The sequence below is a fragment of the Protobothrops mucrosquamatus genome, unplaced genomic scaffold (genome assembly GCF_001527695.2).
Source record: "Protobothrops mucrosquamatus isolate PMUCROS unplaced genomic scaffold, P.Mucros_1.0 scaffold261, whole genome shotgun sequence".
In the NCBI taxonomy this organism is placed as follows: Eukaryota; Metazoa; Chordata; class Lepidosauria; order Squamata; family Viperidae; genus Protobothrops; species Protobothrops mucrosquamatus.
In genome coordinates this window covers 728,869-729,990 of record NW_015386608.1, presented here as the reverse complement: position 1 = coordinate 729,990, position 1,122 = coordinate 728,869, and positions in this window count along the sequence as shown.

Sequence of the window (1,122 nt, the reverse complement as noted above, 5' to 3'; positions counted from 1 at the left end):
AATTTCAAAGCCACCTGATGAGTACTGTTCATAATACTGATTGGGATCCCCAATACTCTGCTCAATGGTTGGTCCATTCAGTTGGGTTTTCCAGCTGGATATGGAGCTGGCTTAGTGGGAAGCTGGCTTAGTGACACCCCTTCCTCTACTTATAAATGGGGTTCTGTGACTTCATTTTGAATTCTAGCCATTATTCTGAATAAATAACTAATTTCTTCTTAAGCCCTGGTAGAGCAGTGGTTAAAGTGCAGTATTGCAGGCAAACTCTGCCCACAGCTGGAGTTTGATCCTCTCAGGGCTCAAGGTTGACACAGACTTCCATCCTTTCAAGGTTGGTAAAATGAGGACCAGATTGTTGGAGGCAATATGAAAATAACGCTTCTATATTGTAAACCACCTTGAGAGTTCTGTAACGTGCTAATGCTATTCTTCTGCTTCACTTTTTTCTGGATTTTCATCTCACTTGGAGTGAACTTTTCAAACTTTCTTAAAACAATAATCAAGCAAGAGAAATATGTCCCAACTGGGTCCTTTCGCAATGTAATGGGGCATCTACTTGCATAATTCCCAGGTAGCATAAGCATTGACAACTTCATCAACATGTACTCTAAGTAGAAGTGAAACTTCTCTGTTCCTGGAAAATTACCATAATTTCCAGTTTGCATCCAGCATACTCAATATGCATATCAGGGCGAGCACATATGCCAGTACAGCAAGTAAAAATATAGTTTGATGTTTATTTATTAAAGACCAGCAAAGAACAAGAAGAGATAATTGGCAAAACATGACAAAAAGGAGGTAAAACAGGAAAGAGGCATAAATAGACAAGAATTTACACCACCACCCCTGTGAACAGGCCAGAGAATTTTTCAGAAAACAAAAACATTACAGTGAGTAATTAGCATGAGCGGTCCCAAAGAGAATGACCTTTGGTTATTCCAGCCTTAATTGTTTTATGTTCATAATGGCAACAGAATAGAGATGGAAAACAGGACATCTGGTACTCCGTCCTCTGTTCTACACTATGAAGGAAACAACTTGGTGGATAAGGATAATGTATCTTCTTCTTTTCTTTTCTTTTTAAATGTAACTTTACTTCTACTTCCAGGGGAGGTATGGCAA